Below are 23473 nucleotides of genomic sequence, written 5' to 3'. Positions count from 1 at the left end.
TCTGGCCACTCTGGTGGCAGCTCGGGGCAGTCTGGCCACTCTGGTGGCAGCTCGGGGCAGTCTGGCCACTCTGGTGGCAGCTCGGGGCAGTCTGGCCACTCTGGTGGCAGCTCGGGGCAGTCTGGCCAGTCTGGCAGCTCGGGGCAGTCTGGCAGCTCGGGGCAGTCTGGCCAGTCTGGCAGCTCGGGGCAGTCTGGCCAGTCTGGCAGCTCGGGCAGTCTGGCCACTCTGGCAGCTCGGGGCAGTCTGGCCACTCTGGCAGCTCGTGACTAGTGGGTGGCTCTGGCGACTCTTCACTGACGGGCGGCTCTGGCGATTCCTCACTGATGGGCGGCTCTTGACTGACGAGCAGCTCTGGCGACTTTAGACTGGCGAGGCTGGGTTTACGCACTAGATGCCTTATGCGTGGTGCTGGTACTGGGCGTACCAGACTGGGAACACGCACCTCCAGGCTAGTGCGGGGAGCGGGAACAGGACGAGTCGGACTGGGCTGACGTACTTCCGGGTCCGCACGAGAGACAGGAGCTGGAAACCCAGGGCTATGGAGGCGCACAGGCGGTCTTGATCTTACCTCCTGCACAACTCGTCCTGGCTGGATGGAACTAGTAGCCCTGCACGAGCGGGGTGCTTGTACAGGGCGGACTGGGCTGTGCAGGGGCCTGATGGTAGCCGTGCGTAGAGCGGGAGTTGGGTAGCCTGGTCCTCGGAGGCGTACCGGCGACCAGATGCGCTGCGCAGGCATCCTCCTACCAGGCTGGATGCCCGCTCTAGCACGGCACCTGCGAGGGGCTGGAATAACGCGCACCGGACTGTGCGTGCGTATGGGTGAGATAGTGCGCTCCTCAGCGAAACATGGCGCTCTCCACCTCATACGCTCCTCCATATAACCACGGGTAGCTGGCTTCCGGCTCTTCCGAGGCCTAGCCAAACTACCCGTGTGCCCCCCCAAAAAAAATTATTGGGGGTGCCTCTCGTGCTTCTCCCTCAGCGCGTCCAAGGCCTCGTACCTCCGCCTCTCTGCCTTGGCTGCCTCAATTTCCTCCCGTGGGCGACGGTACTCCCCAGCCTGGTGCCAAGGTCCAGCCCCTTCCAGAACTTCCTCCCAGGTCCATCTCTCCCGCCAGTCCAACTCGAAATCCCCTCTCCTCTGTTGCTTGGTCCTTAGTTGGTGGGAGATTCTGTCACGGTTGTCGTCGGTGAAGGAGGACCAAAACGCAGCAGGCATGTGTAAGCTCATCTTGACGTTTATTAACTTCTAAAATGCACACCAAAATAACAAAAGAGAACGAACGATCATCAAACAGTCTGGTAAGGCGCAAGGCTAAACACAGAACAATCTCCCACAATTAAACAGACAAACACACCCAACTAATATAGGACTTCCAATCAAAGGCAACACCACACAGCTGCCTTCAATTGGAAGTCCACCCCAATTAACCAAACATAGACATACAACTAACTAGATCAACATAGAAATACGTGAAACTCAAACAGTGCCCAAAAACCCCGGAATACTAAATCAAATGCCCTTACAACAAAAACACCACCCTGAACCACATAAAACAAATACCCTCTGCCACGTCCTGACCAAACTACAATACCATTTAACCCTTATACTGGCCAGGAGGTGACAAAAGCATCCTTCACTCATGCTGCCAAACATACCCTCATTAAACTGACCATCCTACCGATCCTCGACTTCGGCCATGTCATTTACAAAATAGCCTCCAACACTCTACTCAACAAATTGGATGCAGTCTATCACAGTGCCATCTGTTTTGTCACCAAAGCCCCATATACTACCCACCACTGCGACCTGTATGCTCTCGTTGGCTGGCCCTCGCTTCATTCTCGTCGCCAAACCCACTGGCTCCAGGTCATCTACAAGTCTCTGCTAGGTAAAGCCCCGCCTTATCTCAGCTCACTGGTCACCATAGCAGCACCCACCCGTAGCACGCGCTCCAGCAGGTATATCTCACTGGTCACCCCCAAAGCCAATTCTTCCTTTGGCCGCCTTTCCTTCCAGTTCTCTGCTGCCAATGACTGGAACAAACTGCAAAAATCACTGAAGCTGGAGACTCATATCTCCCTCACTAGCTTTAAGCATCAGCTGTCAGAGCAGCTCACAGATCACTGCACCTGTACATAGCCCATCTGTAAATAGCCCTTCCAACTACCTCATCCCCATACTGTATTTATTTATTTATCTTGCTCCTTTGTACCCCAGTATCTCTGCTAGCACATTCATCTTCTGCACATCTACCATTCCATTGTTTAATTGCTATATTGTAATTAATTCGCCACCATGGCCTATTTATTGCCTTACCTCCCTTATCCTACCTAATTTGCACACACTGTATATAGACTTTTTCTACTGTATTATTGACTGTATGTTTGTTTATTCCATGTGTAACTCTGTGTTGTTGTATGTGTCAAACTGCTTTGCTTTATCTTGTCCAGGTCACAGTTGTAAATGAGAACTTGTTCTCAACTAGCCTACCTGGTTAAATAAAGGTGAAATAAAATGAATAAAAATATCCTATTTTTAGTTGCAGCCACATAGCCTTTTTGAAAATAAAGACAAACACAAGAGATAACCAATTATAAGCCATAAATCAAACATTATCAATCATCCGCTAACAGAGGACACAGACAATACAGAAAAACATTTGATAAACAATGTTAATCTTACCAACAATGGCCTCCAGTCTTCTTATGTCAAGGGCCTCCTTGGCAACAAGTCAAAAGAGGTAAGTAGAATGGGTAAGTATACTAATCTGGACATACTGTACATTTGCATTCAAACACACATACTTATTAACTAGAATTATGACAACTGCATAGCTACATTTCAATTGGGCTAGAAGAAGCGTGAGGGATAACAAGGTCTAGGTCTCCTCCACTAGGTGGCGTTTTTGTATTTATTTTTTTCGCTCACCAAGCAAGGAGTTTTTTGTACTGAGTATCGAATTTGGTTGCCAAAAAAATGTATGGCTTATTTGCCACATCTGGCTTACTTGACTGAATAGAAGTTTCGCAATGCTTAGGTTGTTACTAGTGTACTGGTAGAGTGTACTGATGTAAGTAGGACACGTGATATCCCGGCAACTTTGAGAGAAAAAAATATTTATATTGGAGTTGTGCCTGTTGTTGACACATGTATCTGCCCTCTTATTGGCTAGGATGGTCCCACCTGATTTTTCCTTTAAGACATTTGTTTTCATTTTTAGATCGGCCACCTGAGTATCTGGTCAATATAATCGATCATCTGTGCTAACAACAACCAACTACTTCCTGTTTTGTCTTCTTCTACGGTCGCAAGCACAGGAAGCCACGAGCTGCAAAACTCTACCTGATTACTATTGAAAAGCCTGTGTAGCAAAGTTCTAGTGTTTTGACTACTCATTTACTACCAACATCAAGTAGTAACAATCTCTTCCTGATTACTACTGGAAACACTACTGTTTTCCAACTGAACACTACAAATCTCTACTTGTGTATCTTGAGTAGTGCATCATCTACACATTCACTACACAATTCCTACAAGTCTCTACGTAGTCACTATTGAATAAATAGGTTTTGTGTAGTAATTCAGTAGTACTTTTTCATGAGGGTTTACATTTTTTTAATCAAGGTGGTGGGAGGCTAACATGCATAAATGAGCAACAAAGCATAATTTACACAATATCTCGGTGGAGAGGTTATCACATGCTGTTGAAAGTTAGATGAAAGTTGTGTCTGGGGCCCTAAAGGAATTGTAAACATGGACATGCTTTCAGGCAAAGCATGTACCCACATCAGCTAGTTTATGTTGACCCTTCTTCTCACACACACACACGCACACACACACACGCGCACACACACACACACACACACACACACACACACACACACACACACACACACACACACACACACACACACACACACACACACACACACACACACACACACACACACACACACACACACACACACTTCAGCATTGGGTTAAAAGGTAGTTAGATCAGCAAAACAAATGAGTCAATGAAGGGTGTCTGGAGTCAGATTGTCCATGGAGGTGTATCCATCTCTGCTCTGAGTGGCAGGTCAGTTGATGAGCACCAGGACTGTAATGTAACTGGTATTTGGAGGGCAGGAAGAAGAAGGGATTGGTGTAGGTGGAGGGGATGTGTGGGGAAGGTTTTGTCCGACTGATGGGGTGGTGGAAGCAGGCTGGAGGATGAGGCTTTTAACCTGTTAGGCTAGGGGGCAGTATTTACACGGCCGGATAAAAAACGTACCCGATTTAATCTGGTTATTACTACTGCCCAGAAACTACAATATGCATATAATTATTGGCTTTGGATAGAAAACACCCTAAAGTTTCTAAAACTGTTTGAATGGTGTCTGTGAGTATAACAGAACTCATATGGCAGGCAAAAACCTGAGAAGATTCTGTACAGGAAGTGCCCTCTCTGACCATTCCTTCGGCTTCTTGGCTCTCTTTATTGAAAATTGAGGATCTTTGCTGTAACGTGACACTTCCTACGGCTCCCATAGGCTTTCAGAACCCGGGAAAAAGCTGAATGATGTAATTCCAGCCCCTGGCTGAAAAACATTAGCGCCTTTGGTAAGTGGTCTATCAGAGGACAATGAGACTGAGGTGCGTGCACGAGGCGACCCCATGTTTTTATTTTCTCTGTCTTTGAACTAAAACGCGGTTTCCCGGTCGGAATATTATCGCTTTTTTACGAGAAAAATGGCAAAAAAATTGATTTTAAACAGCGGTTGACATGCTTCGAAGTACGGTAATGGAATATTTAGATTTTTTTTGTCACGAAACGCGTCGGGCGCGTCACCCTTATTTACCCTTCGGATAGTGTCTTGAACGCACAAACAAAACAGAGGATATTTGAACATAACTATGAATTATTTTGAACCAAACCAACATTTGTCATTGAAGTAGAAGTCCTGGGAGTGCATTCTGACGAAGAACAGCAAAGGTAATAACATTTTTCTTATAGTAAATCTGACTTTGGTGAGGGCTAAACTTGGTGGGTGTCTAAATAGCTAGCCCTGTGATGCCGGGCTATCTACTCAGAATATTGCAAAATGTGCTTTCACCGAAAAGCTATTTTAAAATCGGACATAGCGAGTGCATAGAGGAGTTCTGTATCTATAATTCTTAAAATAATTGTTATGTTTTTTGTGAACGTTTATCGTGAGTAATTTAGTAAATTCACCGGAAGTTTGCGGTGGGTATGCTAGTTCTGAACGTCACATGCTAATGTAAAAAGCTGGTTTTTGATATAAATATGAACTTGATTGAACAAAACATGCATGTATTGTGTAACATAATGTCCTAGGATTGTCATCTGATGAAGATCATCAAAGGTTAGTGCTGCATTTAGCTGTGGTTTGGGTTTATGTGACATTATATGCTAGCTTGAAAAATGGGTGTCTGATTATTTCTGGCTGGGTACTCTGCTGACATAATCTAATGTTTTGCTTTCGTTGTAAAGCCTTTTTGAAATTGGACAGTGTGGTTAGATTAACGAGAGTCTTGTCTTTAAAATGGTGTAAAATAGTCATATGTTTGAGAAATTGAAGTAATAGCATTTCTAAGGTATTTGAATAACGCACCACGGGATTACACTGGCTGTTGCGTAGGTGGGACGATTTTGTCCCACCTAGCCTAGAGAGGTTTTAAGGGGAACGGTGTGGACCGAGAGGCGTCGGACAACGTGACGTCCTGATCACGACTCACTCCGCTGCATTAATAAGACACGAGGAGACTGGGCTGAATCTCCCATGTTCCTCATCTCTTACTCCACTGGCCCTGTGCAGCATCCTCCGTGGAGGTCAAAGCCAGGATGTGAATGAGGAGTACGAGGCCTGCAGAACACCTGTGGAGACTGAGTGACAGCCAGCCAGGCTCCTGCATTAGTAAAGCCTCTCTACTCTCTACTACCCTGTGGCTCCACTGAAAGAGAGATGTCAGACTAGACGTGGCTGTGGCTCGTCTGTGTAAGCTACTGCAGCTGTCTGTCTGCATGACCGAGCCACAGGCAGGTAGCTACAGATGCTAATGTCCTTTATTATGCTGGCTCACTCCGGACAGAGAGGGAGAAGAGAAGGAAGCAGACAAAGCAGAGGTATAGCAAATGATATGGCAAAAGGAAAGTGGTACGATTAAAATAGAACCTGCGTGAGCCCTGTGTGCAATGAATAACCAAGATGTTTGATGTGGCAGCATTCAGTCGATAGCGTGTGTGTATGTGTGTGTGTGTGTGTGTGTGTGTGTGTGTGTGTGTGTGTGTGTGTGTGTGTGTGTGTGTGTCTGCAGGTTGTTGAGCTGCACTAGTCGAACACTGTTCCCTGTTGCCCTGACTACGGCAGGGTCAAACCTGTTACATTACCTTGTCGTGTTTGAGTCCCCAGGGCACCAAACCAACGAACAGCACGCCGACCGCTACACCACGGTGAGTAATCGTCCTCTGTGTGTACGTGTGTTGCCATTGATTTTGTCTCAGGCTCCCTGCTTCCCCAATTACCTCCAGCCACAGCCTGTTAGTGTGTGTGTGTGAGTGTGTGTGGATGTGTGTGCTTGTGAGTGTGTGTGTGTGTGTTTGTTAGTCCCTGTGCTGTCAGAGGGAGGCTGTGTGGACTACTGGGGCCTTGCTGAGCGCCTTGTTAACTCTGCTAATTGCCCCTGATGTTTCCTTTAATTAGTGAATCAGCCTGAGCTATCAAACACACACACACACACACATACACACACATATTAAAAAGTTTTAAAATTAAATCTAAGAAAATGAAATGTGCATTAACATTCTACTTTTTTAAAGTGAATCTGAGTTTAAGGAACTGTATTAGGGCCTTCCATGGTTTCCTGTTTCACCGGAGTATAAAATAACTGTTTCATCCATCACCATGGGGAATGGCAAAGAACTCACAAACGAAAAGAGTCACAGGGTTGTTGACCTTCATGCAAAAAATATATACCACTTACCACTATTAGGGAAATAATTAACAAGTTTAAAACCATTGGAACAGTGTTAAACTCAACAAATCTCACGGTTTTACCAATTTTACTTCAGATTCTGAAGTTTTTCCAAATTTCTCCAAACGTCAAATTTCGAAGTGTTTTTGACATTGTTCCGTTTTCTCCAATAGTAATTTTTTAAATGTAAGGTTTAGGATGGGGTTAAAACATTAAGTTCAGGCATCCATTCTGAATAATTAAGGGAAGGGTTAAGGTTTGTCTACCCCTGGGATTGAAAACACAACTTTCTGATCCAGAGGATTAGTCTTTTTTTTATTAGTGTCTACCACTGGGATTGAACACACAACCTTGGGATCCAGAGTCATGGGATTACACCCATGCACCACCACCGTCCACACCACCCTAGCAAAACCCAAGACTAACAAAACCCAAGCCTAGCAATACCCAAGCCTACTTGATGGTAATAACGCTCACTGATGTCCCTATTGGTCGGTTTTGAAGGTATTTTCCGACATCCTCAGGACATAGACAGACATCCAATTTCAAAGTCAATCTTGAGTGATCTGCCTGGGTAAACTTCCCTGGTAGAGGACGCAAGTGTACCTTATTCCCACAGTGAGGAAGATGGTTCAGGAGGCAAAGAAAAATCCAAAGGCCACAGTTGGAGAGTTACAGAACTTGGTTCAGCAAGTCTCTAAATCCACAATTAGACGCTACCTCCACGCCAACAGGTTCTTTGGAAGGGTTGCCAGAAAAAAGCCTTTATTGAGCGCAAGCACCAAATGTAAACACCTGCAGTTTGCTAAAGCAGCATTGGATTGGAGCTGGGTGCTATGGTCAAATGACACGCCGACCAGGGTTTGGCAAAGGATGCATCTGCAGAAAATAACCCCATACCTACTGTGGTGTATCTTTGATGGTATGGGGCTGTTTTGCATCCACTGGTCCTGGGGCCCTTGTTAAGGTCAACAGCATCATGAAGTCTACCAAGTACCAGGATATTTTATGTAAAAACCTGGTTGCCTCTGCCAGGAGGCTGGAACTTGACTGCGAGTGGATCTTCCAGCGAGACAATTTAGCTGTTCTTGAAGCAGCAGCTACTGTTCCTGGGGTGAGTAGGTACTACCCCCAAGCACACATCAAAATCCAGAAAGAAATGATTAATTGGCCACAAAACCAACATTTTTCAATGGCCATTTCAGTCTCCGGACTTGAACCCCGTTGAAAACCTGTGGTTTGAGTGCATGGGCATTCCATTAGCACAGACCGAAGGATGTTAATGATCTGGAAAGATTCTGCATGGAGGAATGGAATGGTCTCAGATCCCTCTCAATGTGTTATCTAATCTCATAAAGAATTATAGAAAAAGGCTCAGTGCTGTTATCCTCGCAAGAGGAGGGTACACAAAATATTGACAACAGGGTGCCAATAATTTTACACCTATCTTTTTGGGAGAAAATGTTTTTACTTGTTAAACAAAATGTATTTCTCAGAGAAATTTTATTAGTATCAAATAATATATTTGAATTTTTTTTGGGAACATACACTATAGCTCACTATTTATTATTTATTTATTTACACCGTCTTTTTTGCTCATCTTTATCAAGGGTGCCAATCATTTCGGAGGTGACTGTATTGTATGAATTTGAATTCGTAAAATCATACGAAGTGCATTTGCATTTGCATATCATACAAAATGTAAGTTATCCTACTAAATGGAGGCGAACAAATGTACGTTGACTTTGTTACGTTGACCCCTGAGTCCAGGTTGTACTCTGCCTGGTCTGTGTACAGTACAGTAAATATTAGACATATAGTATGTGGCTGCGTGCTAACATATGGCTGTGTTACTGGAAACAGGCCTGAGCTGTGTGTGCATGACACCACAGAGCTGTAAAGATCTCTGTTTCTATAGACCCCTCATTCATTTAATTAAATGTCATTTATTTAACAAGCATAGCCGACTCAGTAACACTAGTTTCCCAGGGAGTCGTGGGATCTATCAAATAAACCCCCTCTGGTTCTAGTGTATGTTGGTAACGTTGTTCCAATCAGACCCTGTCTCAGCTCAATAATGAAGGAGAGAGAGGGATGCATTTCTTTTTGCTCTATCTGACCTTTTGTTCAGGCCCGAACTGTCCTGTCCTGTCCTGTCCACTGTGTGTGTCTGTGTGTGTCTGTGTGTGTCTGTGTGTGTCTGTGTGTGTCTGTGTGTGTCTGTGTGTGTCTGTGTGTGTCTGTGTGTGTCTGTGTTCTCTCATACTGGTTTGTCCTTAGTGGAGTATACTGTACACCAGAGCTGTTCTCTCTCTCACTCTCACACACACACATATACACACACACACACACACACAGCCGTGGCGCGGCTCCTTAATGACTGCCATCCCTCTCTGTGCCATATTATTAATTAGCTCAATGATCCTTGCCGATAGGACCTGTGTCATGGATTAGAGCCTCCAGTAGCGCAGCAGCCAGCAGCCAGCACCCCTGCCTACCCTCCCAGCACACCCGCACCCCTAGCTACTGCTGCCTACCTACACCCCCCCTCCCTCCCCCCGCCCCCCCGCCCCGCCTGGCAGGGATAAATCATGATACCGGAGGGAGAGCCACTGTAGTGCTCAGCAGCTCTCATGGACTGTTACCTGCTCAGTCGTATTGTGTTCTACCCTGTTGTTTTCTAAGGCAATGATGCTTAATATCTTGTCATGATTGGTGATTTCCACATTACATGGATTTGTAATCTATTCTATTATGTTCTATTCTATTCAATGATTTTAGGCTCCCGAGTTCTTGTCCTCTTCGGTGTCTTTGTTATGTATAATCGTCGAGATGTCTTTCCGTGTCTCCCCTAGATCCAGGTGTTCATCAAGGGCTTGGTCACTGTGGCATGCAAATCTGAGTTAGTTGTTGTCAGAATGAAAAAATGGGGGGAAACGGGGAAAGCAGCCTCTTCAGATGCCTTGCTGATGTACAGAGTAAATAAACATAAACGTCACTGTCAGAAGAGAATGAAGAGAAAACATGGCGGAGTGGCAGCTAACAAACAGTGCTTCTTTTTGATTCAATTGTATTAGGATCACCATTAGCCGATGCCAATGGCGACAGCTAGTCTTACGGGGGTCCGACACATGATGAAAAAGACATAACAGACAAAAGACTTGACATTTTACATACATTAAAAAACAGTGTAGTGTGTGTGTGTATGCATCTATCAGTTACACATACATGTCAGTACGTACACACAACAAGTAGGTCACATGGGGGAGAGGCGTTGTGCCGCGAGGTGTTGCTTTATTTGTTTTTTGAAACCAGGTTTGCTGTTCACTTGCGGTGGATAAGATGGAAGGGAGTTCCATGCAATACTGGTTCTGTACAATACTGTACCTTTCCTTGAATTTGTTCTGGACCTGGGGACTGTGAAAAGAACCCTGGTGGCATGTCTGGTGGGGTAAGTGTGAGTGTCAGTGCTGTGTGTCAGTCTATGCAATTCTTATAAAAACAAGATGTGATGCAGTCAGTCTCTCCTCGTCTCTTAACCAAGAGAGACTGGCATGCATAGTATTGATATTAGACCTCTGATTACAATGAAGAGCAAAACGTGCCACTCTGTCCTGGGCCGGCTGCAGCTGAACTAGATCCTTCTTTGCAGCACTTGACCATATGACTGGACAATCAAGATAAGCTCAAACTAGAGCCTGCAGGACTTGTTTTGTGGAGTGTGGTGTCAAAAAAGCTTAGCATCTCTTTATCACATACAGACCTTTCCCCATCTCTACAACCATTGAATCTATATGTTTTGACCATGACAGTTAACAATCTAAGGTAGCACCAAGTAATTTAGTCTCCTCAACTTGTTCAACAGCCACATCCTTCATTACCAGATTCAGCTGAGGACTAGAACTTAGGGAATGATTTGTACCAAGTACAATGCTCTTAGTTTTGGAGATGTTCAGGACCAGTTTATTACTGGCCAGCCGTTCTAAAACTTACTACAACTCTTTGTTTAGGGTTGCCACAATTTCACTAGCTGTGGTTGTTGATGAGTATAGGGTTGAATCATCAATATACTGTTCATGGACACACAGGCTTTGTTTAATGCGCCATCGAGCGTCTGCGTTGCCAAGGGCTAAAATAGAAGTCAGTTCTATTTGTGACGCAGATTGCACTGCAAGTCCTGCCTCTCCCATCTCCTCATTGGTTTATAGAAGCAGGTACCCACTTGCCATCTCCTCATTGGTTATACTCACGTGGGTGACTGATAGATGAATGAGGTCGGTGGCGGTAATGCACCTAATTTATGAAGTTACCAATCACAATATAAAGTCAAGAGAAGAAAAGGCCTAGAAGGAGGAGAGATGACTAGAAACTATTTGGTTAGCCAATTAGCTAGCAACAGCAAGCTAGCTAAATAGGACAAATTAGCTAGCAAGTGCAAACTAGCTAGCTAAATTGCCAAAAATGTTTAATGCTTTTCGACCTGTCCCCAAATTAATGTAATTGGTTCAGAGTTTGTATTGATATTTTAACCTGCGTGTCGTGATCGCATTTGGTGTGGGGGGACAAAATACATTTATGCACAATGGCGCACGATGGCGCACGCGTGCAGCCGGTTTGGGTTCCGTGTTAGACTTACCAGCCTCAGAAATTGCAGCCCAAATAAATGCTTCACAGAGTTCAAGTAACAAACACATCTCAACATCAACTGTTCAGAGGAGACTGTGTGAATCAGGCCTTCATGATGGAATTTCTGCAAAGAAACTACTACTAAAGGACCCCAATAATAAGAATAGACTTGCTTGGGCCAAGAAATACGAGCAACAGACATTAGACAGGTGGAGATTTGTCCTTTGATCTGGAGTCCAAATTCAACATTTTTGGTTCCAACTGCCGTTTCTTTGTGAGACACGGTGTGGGTGAACGGATGATCTCCGCATGTGTATTTCCTACCTTAAAGCATTGAGGAGGAGGTGTGATGGTGTGGAGGTGCTTTGCTGGTGACACTGTCTGTGATTTATTTAGAGTTCAAGGCACACTTAACCAGCATGTGGCTACCACAGCATTCTGCAGCGATACGCCATCCCATCTGGTTTGGGCTTAGTGGGACTATCATTTGTTTTTCAACAGGACAGTGACCCAACACACCTCCAGGCTGTGTAAGGCTATTTTACCAAGAAGGAGAGTGATGGAGTGCTGCATCAGATGACCTGGCCTCCGCAATCCCCCAACCTCAACCAAATTGAGATGGTTTGGGATGAGTCAGACGCAGAGTGAAGGAAAAGCATTCAACAAGTGCTCAGCATATGTGGGAACTCCTTTAAGACTGTTGGAAAAGCATTCCAGGTGAAGCTGGTTGAGTGTGCAAAGCTGTCATCAATGCAAAGGGTGGCTATTTGAAGAATCTCAAATATATAATATATTTTGATTTGTTTAACACTTTTTTGGTTACTACATTATTCTATATGTGTTATTTCATAGTTTTGATGTCTTCACTATTCTATAATGTAGAAAATAGTAAAAACAAAGAAAACATGTAGGTGTTCTAAAACTTTTGACCAGTAGTGTACATTTTTTCAAAAACAAGTTATGGTCAATCATATCAAAGGCTGCACTGAAATCTAACAATACAGCTCCCACAATATTCTTACCAATTTCTTTCAACCAATCATCTGTCGTTTGTGTCAGTGCAGTACATGTTGAGTGACCTTCTCTATAAGCATGCTGAAAGTCTGATGTTAATTTGTTTACAGAGAAATCGCATTGCATTTGGTCAAACACAATTTCTACAACAGTTTGCTAAGAGCTGGCAGCAAGCTGATTGGTCGGCTGTTTGAACCAGTAAAGGCCGCTTTTACCACTCTTGGGTAGCGGAATGACTTTAGCTTCCCTCCAGGTCTGAGGACAAAGACTTTTCTCTAGGCTCAGATTAAAGATATGACAGATAGGAGTGACTATAGAGTCAGCTACCATCCTCAGTAGCTTTCCATCTAAGTTTTCAATGCCAGGAGGTTTGTCATTATTGATCGATAACAATCATATTTCCACCTCTCTCACAATAACTTTACAAAATTCTAACTCACAATGCTTTGCCAATGAAGTAATCATAAAAATAATTGGCAACATCAAATGGTTTTATGATGAATAAGCCATCTGATTCGATGAAAGACGGCGTAGAACGTGCCTTTCTGCCCCTAATTTCATTTAGTACTCCAAAGTTGTTTTCCATTATTCTTTATATAATTGATCTTGGCTTCATAATACAGTTTCTTCTTCTTTTAGTTGAGTTTAGTCACTTTCTCAGTTTGCAGTAAGTCAGAAAGTCGGATGTGCAGCCAGACTTATTAGCCACGTCTTTTGCCCCATTTCTTTCAACTATACAGTTATTCAATTCCTCATCAATCCATCGAGCTTTAACAGCTCTAACAGTCAGTCTCTTAACAGGTGCATGTTTATCAATAATTGGAAGAAGCAATTTCATGAATTCATCAAGTGCAGCGTCTGGATGCTCCTCATTAATCACATCAGACCAACAAATATTTTTAACATCATCCAGTCACAGCAAAATATTTTGTAAACCCAGCTTTTGGAACCTTGGCTTTCATGAATATAGACAGTATATTGTGATTACTGCCTCCAATGGGTACGGATACAGCTTTAGAACAAAGTTCTACAGTATTAGTAAAAATGTGATCGATACACGTGGATGATCTTGTTCCTGTAGTGTTTGTAAACACCCTGGTAGGTTGATTAATAACCTGAACCAGATTACAGGCATTTATAGTGAGAAGCTTCCTCTTGAGCGGACAGCTTGTTGAAAACCAATAGTCAACAGTCAGGTCCCCTAGAAAGTAAACCTCTCTGTTACATCACATACACTATCAAGCTTTTGTTACCACTTGGTGGCCTATAGCTGAACCCTAAAAGACTAGGCTTTAGATGAAGCAGGTGAACCTCAAACACAACATTTCATTAACACTTGACATGAGATCTTCTCTAAGCATTACAGGGATATGGCTCTGAATGTATCCCCCATTGGCATTCCTGTCTCTTCTGTGGATTTATATCCTTGTATTGCTACTGCTGTATCATCAAAGGAATTAGCTGAGTCTCAGAAATGGCTAACATATTACTGTTATCTGATGTTAGCAAGTTATTGATTTCATGAACCTTATTTCTAAGGGTACATATATTAATATGGGCTATTTTCAGCCGTGGGTAGCTTCTCAGAGATAGACATAATATGGAAAAGAACAAACAAAGCAGTTGGTGTGTGTGTAAGTGTGTGTTTTGCTGCGGTGTTGAAGCTACAAACCTACATGCTTCCAGGCTTTTGGGAAGAAGGGTAGACAATGAGCCTGTCAAAGCGTCTGTCCCCCACGCGCTCTGGCAGCTTTCATGGCTAGGATAAGGAACACACACGTCCAAAGTGATTATTAGTAGTGAAGTCAATGCGGTGGCCAGCCGGAAAATGTGCCAGGGAAGAAAAAGTTTGTGCTTGGGCTTTTGTTGAAGAGAGAAGTCTGTCCTACTCAGTAAAGCCTCGAATGTAAATTGTCCGCAACAGTGAAATGGGCTACTTTTATGTGAATTAATGAGGAACACACCTCAATTCAAACTGTCAGTGAATAAAACTGGTTAGAAAATCATTTAAAATTGCCAAGTTGAAACACAGCCTAAAGATAAATAGCAGGAGCGTGCCTTGGTTTGAGGGCAGCGTAACTGTCCTGTTTTGTGGCACTCGCATTTTAAAACAGTCAATGCATTCTGACATCATGCATATATCCGACCATTCGAGATACTGTATTTGAAACTCACGCGTGAAAACTCTTTTTGTTTGTTTTAAAGATCCTTCACCTGTGATAGAGAGACATCGCTGCCCTCAATGGTACTCCCACCGGCTTCGGTCTTTGTCACCGTAGGCTGTGCTCTTACTCCTGGCAGTTCCAGACAGGGCAGGTCACAGGGCAGATGGAAACAGCAACAAACAGCAGGGATTCAAAACAGTCACACTCCCGGGACAATCCGTTCTGTTCTTCTGTGGGACGACAATGGGACACGCTTTACATATGAAGAGGTGAAAATCAGAGAGAGAGAGCCGTTACAGCGTAGGCTAATTTAGCATCTAAACACTGATTTATAATTAGTAATAGTGATAATGACAATAGTGACGAAAACTTAAAGGGACCGCGCGTCTACACTGCAATATCGTACACTTTGCAAGCACCCAATGTGTACACTTTACAGTACTACGAGCGCATTATTTACATGCTGCGTGGTTGTGCCTACTAATCGTCTCGGTCAATGACAATCACAACATGCATAGTACTGTATGTAAATATGCGGAGCATGTACACATCTCCAAGGTGAAAGCCAGCAATGTGCGTGTGTGTGATTATTGACTGTGTTGACCTGCGGGTGACCCTGGCGGTGTGCAAGTAAAGGGCAGGGAGTTAGTGTGCTCCGCAGCGCCTGTCACACACGTCAATACGCTGATGGATGGTCGCTACGGTTATTAAAGCAGAATTAGAGCGGGGAGGGGGAGTACTGGGATAAATGATGGCTGAAAATGGCTGGTTGTACGTGTGTGTGTGTGTGTGTGTGTGTGTGTGTGTGTGTGTGTGTGCGTGTGTGTGTGTGTGTACGTGCGTGTGTGGGTGCGTGTGTGTGTGTGTGTGTGTGTGTGTGTGTATGTGTGTGTGTGTGTGTGGGTGCGTGTGTGTGTGTGTGTGTGTGTGTGTGTGTGTGTGTGTGTGTGTGTGTGTGTGTGTGTGTGTGTGTGTGTGTGTGTGTGTGCGTTGCAGTGTGAAGAGGAGACTAGGGAGCCGGATGGCACGGCATCGGTGTCATTAGTCTTTATTATCCTCCGGAGAGGAGGAGTGGAGGGGCGAAGAGGACGGGAGGAGAGGAGCAGTGAGGGAGAGACAGGGAGCGGTCAGCGGATCCAGAACTGTAATGTCCCCCCTGCTGGCCATGCGTTATACCACACACACACACACACACCTCCATTCTTCTTCCACCTCTTAGGTTTCTCTCTCTATTCTCCCCAGGCTTCCCTGCTTTGACTCCTATCTTTTCTCCTCTTCTTTACTCCCTCCATTTTCTCTCTCTCTCTCTCTCTCTCTCTCTCTCTCTCTCTCTCTCTCTCTCTCTCTCTCTCTCTCTCTCTCTCTCTCTCTCTCTCTCCTACCAAGGGAGGAGAGGACCCCCACCACAATCAATCATGGTGAAGGCGCAAAGCACAGCGGCACACTCAAGGCACAGCTCAGCGCTGAGCAGATAGGCTGGGGAGAAGAGAGGGAGGGGGGGAGACGGGGAGATGAGGAGGAGAGGAGAGAGGAGGGATGAGAGGGGATCCGAGCTGTACTGGGTGGTGGAGACGATGGGTTCACTGCACAGTCAAATAGTGGGCACACTCTCTCCTGGGCTTGATGTGTGGCGGGGAGGCTGGGATGGAGGGAACCAACGAGCCAACATGATTGGTGAAGCCCCCAGGAGGACCAGCCCCTCGCCAGCAGAGCTCTGAAAGCGTCCCAAATGGCGCCATATTCCCTATAAAGTGCACTACCTTTGACCAGAGCAGGTCAGAAGTAGTGATCTACATAGTGGTAGGGGCGCCGTTTGGAACACAGCCTCTGAATCGCTGGCTGAATACAGATGTGACCGAACAGGCCGTTGATATTCTCTCCCTGTCTTCTCCTCCTGTTCCAGCATGGGTTCTTTTTTCCTAATTAGTGGTTTATTTATTGATACCCCAGTTAATGTCTCTCCTCATTTCAGAATGCTTCTGTCTCCATTACCCAGGGAGATTCATTTGCCGCAGTGTGTGTGGGAGGGATTGTGTGTGTGTGTGTGTGTGTGTGTGTGTGTCTGAGTTTGTAGCGACTCAACAAACGCCTACCAGTTTATCCCCTCTTCCTCCCCAAAACTGCCCCCCCCATCTTACGCCCTCTACCTCAACCTCTACCTCTGTCTATCTTTCACCTGTAGGGACATCTTTGTTCGGACTGCAGCCAGTGCATTGACACTTTGTACTTTAGCGTTGTACTCCTTAAAAAACGTACTTCTGACCAGTTGGATGTTTTGAACGTTGACAGGCAATGAAATGGCTATCTGATAGAGAGACAACAATCCCATTCATTAGTCTCAATACCTTAATTATATTAAATGACCTGTCCGTCAGTTTGACCCCCTTGTGCCTCATCATTCCGCAACACCCTCCCTCACCTGGCAGACAGAATGACCCCCCCCCCCACACACACACACACACTCCCACCCTGTCTCCCACTGCACCCAGCTGCACCCAGACTGACGTCTCATGGATCACAATAAATCCCCTCATTCAGTCCAGCACCGTCCCTATCTGTTAACCTGGCCTGCCTGTCTGTCTGTCTGTCTGTCTGTCTGCCTGTCTGTCTCTCCAGGGTTGAGATGATACCATCCCAATGATCCCAGCCTCTCCATGACAACAGCTTCCGTGGGCTTGAGAGTGGACCAACGACCTTTGAGAGAACTTCTGTCTTTGTTTACGCTGTCACACTGTGACATAGTTCCCATGCCATGATGTGACACTTGGGAGCTGTATGAGATATTATCCAGTAACTCTTTGCTTTCCACCAATGCATGGTAAAAGCGTCTGACAAATCTGCCCATTGATTGAGTAGATGTGGATGAAATATAAGAGTAGGTCTATTTGAGAGGCCCCTACGTTTTCATCACACTCTATCGGCTTTCTAAATGGGTCAAATAGGAGAGAGGGGGCGGACCATGCATGCAGGACAGGAGAGATGGGAGGTGGCCCTGGCAGTGTGGCACCAAGGTTAACTAATTAGAGCATTAGTGTGTGATACATGTCTCTCTCAGGTGATCAGTCAAAGCCATCCAGTCATCCCCCTCCTTACCGCCCCTCACCCCCCCTCCCTTTCATCCCCTCATTACCTTCCCCTGCTATCTCCCCTTAACACCTGCAGCCCAGCCGTCGGTCGTAGTATTATACAGTGGCTGCCCACAAACACACACACGCACGAGCGAATCTGAAACGCGCATGCATTCACACCCGGTAGTATCACACGGGTCCATACACCGCCGCTCTTTGTCCTGCCGGAGCCAAGGCCTGCCCATCACATCAATCTAACGGCAGCGCTGTTTATATTTATGTACGGAGGATAGAGAGGGGCGAGAAAAGGTCCTCTCTTACTGTGGGGTTTATTGACTAAGCATTAAGTGGACATTATCAGCCAATAGCCTGGTTATTTATGAGGCGGTGATAAAGGCTTGGAGATTGAGTTATGTGAGAACCAGGCTCTGGATGAAAGGTGCTCATACAAACCGCTGATACCCGCCGCTCGGCACTCCGTGTCTGGGTAGAGAGAGAGGCACGCCAGCCCATGCTGGGGCTAGGCTGGGAGAGCCGGGCCAAACCGAGCTGAAACACTACTGCATGGAGGATTTATGGATGGGGCATTTATGCTCCTTCCGCAGGTCAAACGAGGGGCTGTTAATCTACATTTCCTATCTGCGTAAGACGAGGCAAATCTATACTGTACTTACTGAATTCTATTGACCTCTTGACCTTAGCGTAAGATGATACTGAGGGCAGCTCAGAGAACGAGTGTTTAAAATGCAACATGCTGTCATACATAATGCATGGAAAAATATACATGATTTCTCAATCCTTTTATTGAATATCGCCCCTGTCCACAGCTATTCCCTCAGCCAGACTTCAGTGCTCGGTTTGGTTTTACTTTAAAAAGCTGTGGCTACAGTGAAACAGCAATCCTATGGACTGGTTATATTTTCTTGTGTTAATTTAAAGGAAAAACAGGAATTAATCTATGATAAATCTGATCCCTCCAAACACCTGTACTGTACACAGACATACATATACACACCCCCAATACAGTACACACACACCTTCAACCAAATTCACGACATACACCCATCTTCATACTGTACACACACCCATTCTCACCCACACATAATGTAACTGCACACACACACACACCTTCACCAAAATCCACAACCCACACACATCCTCACCAAAATTCACAATGCATACACAAACTGACTTTACCCACTGTAACTGTAACTGTACACACACCACTGTATTCTTCACCCACTACCCCAAGGAAGCCATCTTTCTCTGCACTAAACCAGGTCAACAAACAAAAAGCAATTATGTTGGGCAGCTGCCGCCTGGGAGTGGGTAATTACAGCGCTGTGTGGACAGCTTCATTCTAAACAGGTACTAAAAGCATCATCCATCATCCTCACACTCACTGACGCCCACCTCACCCTCGTCACGTGACACGAGTGAAGTGTGTAGCTGTGGAACTGTGATGGGGGGATGGGGGGGTATAGGAAATGTGGGGGTATGTGCGTGTGTGTGTGTGGGGGGGGGGTTGTGTTTCTGGGAGTGTGTGTGTGTGCAGGGGGAGTGAGAGTGAGATGAATGTGATTGGCTGCTGCCAGAAGTCCTTTTAGAGGTCAGCCAATCAGAAGAGATGACCTGCCAATGACCTTGTATCACTTGACCTCCGGAGGCCTGAGGGTCAGTCGCTCATATCTGGAGGAGAACATAGCAGGAGGCAAGGAACAGAGAGAGAGAGAGAGAGAGAGAGAGAGAGAGAGAGAGAGAGAGAGAGAGAGAGAGAGAGAGAGAGAGAGGGAAGATGAATGGCAGAGAAGAAGAGAATGGTGTGAGAGGAGTGGGGAGTGGGGCGGCACCAAGAGAAGGATGGGTAAATAAGGAAAGGGAGGGGTAAAGATGAAAAATCACCTGGGGTTCCCCCTTTGGATAAAGGGACTGTTCAATGTGTGTTTTTATAGCATCCAGCCCAGTCCTGTAGTCCGTCTCACACCTCTGTTCTAGTTATCTGCCTAACCTGTGTGGATGTTATCCTTGAATATATAGAATATATAACAAAAAGATCTATGTTAGATGTTAGATACAAAACCTACCAAAAAATGATCAAGAGTAAAAAATGGTCCGTAATTCTATTTATTTACGCTTCCTCAGGAAAACGTAGGTTCAGGGACATGATTGTACGGTAATCCGTTTGTTTTTCTCCGCCCTAAATGAATTAAGATGGTGGCTGCCGGCTGGCATAGACCTGATTGAGATAGGTTCATGAACTGGGCTCCTATTCAGCACGCACGGATGATTGAGGGATGAGGCACAAAGACACATCTGAAAGACAGACAGCGCCCTCGAACCGCCCCTTCTCTTCTCCTCTCCTCCTGACTCCCCCTCTCCTCCCCTCATCTCTCCACCGCCCCGCCCCGCCCAACCCCACCTCCCTGCTCTCCTGTGCTCCCCTCTCTTCTCTCCATATGTCTAAGAACCTGTTGTCATGGCAACCTCACCCAGCGCAGCAGAAAAGGGAGGGGGGGGGGTTGTCGACTTTAGATCAGACAAATAAGCATTGCAGGGCTCATTTATGATTTTTTTAAATGATAATAAAGAGATCAAAATGTGTGTGTGTGTGTGTGTGTGTGTGTGTGTGTGTGCGTGCATGCGTGCGTGCGTGCGTGCGTGCGTGCGTGCGTGCGTCCGTGCGTGCGTGCGTGTGTGTGTGTGTGTGTCCGTGTTGTGTCTGTACACTAAATACTGGTACCGGTAATACATGTCATTGCCTCAATTGAATAAATCGTTTTGTATGATATATTGTAATGCAACCTACATAACCATCAATTCAAAACTCTATTCAAATGAATTCTGAAAAATAAGTATAGGGCTCCTCCATTGCAATAGCCAGACTCAAGTATGGCTGACATCTTGAATGCAGCATCAGCAACCCCTATAGAGGCTTATTGTTTTGCTTTGTGTGTGTCGTCGTCCCCCCCCCCCCTCACTTTATGCTCATCTGCAACTTTTGAAAGGGCAATGCAAAACGCTAATGTAAACAGAGCTGTAGGATAGAGGTCAGTAGCTCCACACAATCTGCCGTGGCGTCCACCTGCATTCCTTTTACTGACGATGCATGTGTTCCTGCAGAGGAGAGGAGAAACCCTTTCTGAACCTGCAGCATGCTGCTTAGTCTCAGAGTCTCAGAAACCTGTCTCCATTCAAAATTCGTATGGGGAAATAACAATAGAATTCCTATGCAATAAACACGCAACCTTGACACAGATTCACCTTTGTGTGCACCCCTTCTTTCTCTCTCTCCCTTACTCGCTCTCTCTCCCTCACTCTCCCCTTTACCTTGTGTTGACTCGATCGCAGGGCTCCCCTCCCCCCGTCCAAAAGCAAACTTCTCTGTTCCTGCAGCCAGAAATGCTGAGTGCTACTGTTTTGCTTTGTACACTGAAATGCGCTGAGGCTGTAAGCTGTCCCCAAGCATCTGGTCCCTGGAGGAGAGGAGGAGAGGATGACAGGAGAAGCAAGGAGTGTGAGGTGTGTGTGTGTGTGTGTGTGTGTGTGTGTGTGTGTGTGTGTGTGTGTGTGTGTGTGTGTGTGTGTGTGTGTGTGTGTGTGTGTGTGTGTGTGTGTGTGTGTGTGTGTGTGTGTGTGTGTGTGCGTGTGCGTGTGTGTGTGCGTGCGTGCGCACGATTATGCATGTTGTACACTTATCGTTCATTGCTGCTACTTGAGTAATTAATTGTCAAACAAGGTAGCCAAACCTGTGACAGAGAGAGAGAGGATATGAGAAGAAGTGCACAGGAGAGAGTAAAGGCGAGAGTGAACGACTGAGAGAGAGAGAGAGAGAGAGAGAGAGAGAGAGAGAGAGAGAGAGAGAGAGAGAGGAAGAGAGAGAGAGAGAGAGAGCGAGAGAGAGAGAGCGAGAGGAAGAAGGAAGAGAGAGTGTAATCCCGGAAAACGCCATATGTATTTAACTTCATTAGTAGTTGTGAAATGTTTAAGTTGATCAGTTGATTTCATTTCAGGGTGCACCTATGGCATGTACATTATGCATTACGTTAACTAGGTTGACTTACAATGAATTTCAATGAATCCAGTAAAATCACACTGACGCATGTCAATGCAAAAGTAATGCAAAATATTTCTCTGAATCAATCAATCATCTCATTCTATAGGATGCATTAGGACAAGAATATCTGTACGTATTCCTATAACCAGAATAAACTCTGGGCTCTTGTTATAGCCTTGTGTTCCCAGAAAAACTCAAGGCTCTACAGTATCACTTGATTGGGTTCAACCTTATGAATGCAAGTTTTGAATAGTTTTGAACCCATATTAATACTGGTGTCAGTGCATGACAGAGGTGTCACCGTGATGAGGGAGCTGTGCATCTTGGGAAAAGCGGGGAAAGGGGAGTACAGATCCATCAGACAAGAATGGTTTCAAACTATGGAAATGTCAGTGTCGACAGAAACGCAAAGGTGTTCTCATCAATTGACAGGCAGCCAGCCCAACACTGAACCTGTCAGAAGAAAACTAGAACAAATATTTGTACAGGTGCTTAAGAACAGATATGGCTAGCTGAGCCTCTGTGTCCACGAGATAATGGTGCATATTTAACCAGATTAAACTCAACTAATTAAGTCAAATATCAGTCCATCACAATCATAATCATTATCGCGTACATCAGAAGCGTCATCACCATCACACTGTAGTGGGTACATCCTGTTATATTGTTTGCTAAAAACCAAATCACTTATAGACGCTGTCAAGCGTTCCTAATATGGTCATCATGTTTTATTGCAGGAAGCAGAACTAATGGTGTGTATTTAAATGACTTTAAATGACAGCGCAAAATATAAAAATACATTGGGTACAGCGCGCTGCCTTTTACAATTATCCTCCCTTTGATTCAATCAAGCTCATCTTTTTCAGGGCCATAAGCCATGAAGGGCATTGTACTTCATTTTTTTATGAATTAAGTCTGTACGCATTTTATAGTTCATTTAAGTTCCTGTAGGTGAAAACGAATGAACTAATGAACAAAAAAAGATATGGCTGTAGGAAGCAATTTCGCAAACGTTTTAGACAGAGGCAATAAGATTTTGTCGATTAAGTGTTGACATGCAATGAAAGAGCAGACAGAGTAAAGACAATGTCGATGTGAAATTGGACCATAACAATGTAACAACAAATAAAATGCAATACAGGCCTAGACAATTATATTTTATAATAAGCATTGTTAACAGGTCAATAATAACAGTACAATTATTAGTAGGCTTACTCAATCAGGCTATAGAATTATATTCTTCTCGGTCCATTTCAATGCGGGATGAAATATTGTTTTGAACAAAAGTGTTACGGAGTTGCTTGAAAAAGCCAAAGAGCCCTTGTGAGTCTAAGGTCACACAGATGAAGGATCATCTTTCTCTCCTTGACTAACTGACCGGTCTCCGTCGTCAGGAGGCAAGACAAAGGTCTCGGGGTCAGAGTTGAACTCTGGAGTAACTGCATACATTAGCACGACTTGCACAAGCTTAAGTGCATGTTTCCATAACCCTATACAATAGTGGCATATTCATTCATATAAAACTATGCATGGAAAATCCCAAAATATGTCAAATGTTTTA

Source organism: Salmo trutta, chromosome 30 (assembly GCF_901001165.1).
Source record: "Salmo trutta chromosome 30, fSalTru1.1, whole genome shotgun sequence".
Classification (NCBI taxonomy): Eukaryota; Metazoa; Chordata; class Actinopteri; order Salmoniformes; family Salmonidae; genus Salmo; species Salmo trutta.
This window is presented reverse-complemented; position numbering follows the sequence as displayed.